Source organism: Rhincodon typus, chromosome 46 (genome assembly GCF_021869965.1).
Source record: "Rhincodon typus isolate 14 chromosome 46, sRhiTyp1.1, whole genome shotgun sequence".
NCBI lineage: Eukaryota > Metazoa > Chordata > Chondrichthyes > Orectolobiformes > Rhincodontidae > Rhincodon > Rhincodon typus.
In genome coordinates this window covers 10,645,006-10,645,207 of record NC_063377.1, presented here as the reverse complement: position 1 = coordinate 10,645,207, position 202 = coordinate 10,645,006, and the positions used below count along the sequence as shown (strand labels likewise).

At 50.0% G+C, this 202-nt stretch overlaps 1 protein-coding gene across 1 annotated transcript in view; it reads left to right on the top strand.

The window, feature by feature from the left end:
• The window catches only part of LOC109923310 (thrombospondin-3-like), a 77,266-nt gene that overhangs the window by 18,315 nt on the left and 58,749 nt on the right, over nucleotides 1-202 (top strand). The gene's annotated exons all lie outside the window — the stretch shown is intronic.

Below are 202 nucleotides of genomic sequence, written 5' to 3'. Positions count from 1 at the left end.
GTCGGTGTTCCCTGTTTGTGTTGTCAGTGTTCCCTGTTTGTGTTGTCCGTGTTCCCAGTTTGTGTTGTCGGTGTTCCCTGTTTGTGTTGTCGGTGTTCCCTGTTTGTGTTGTCCGTGTTCCCAGTTTGTGTTGTCGGTGTTCCCAGTTTGTGTTGTCGGTGTTCCCTGTTTGTGTTGTCGGTGTTCCCAGTTTGTGTTGTCG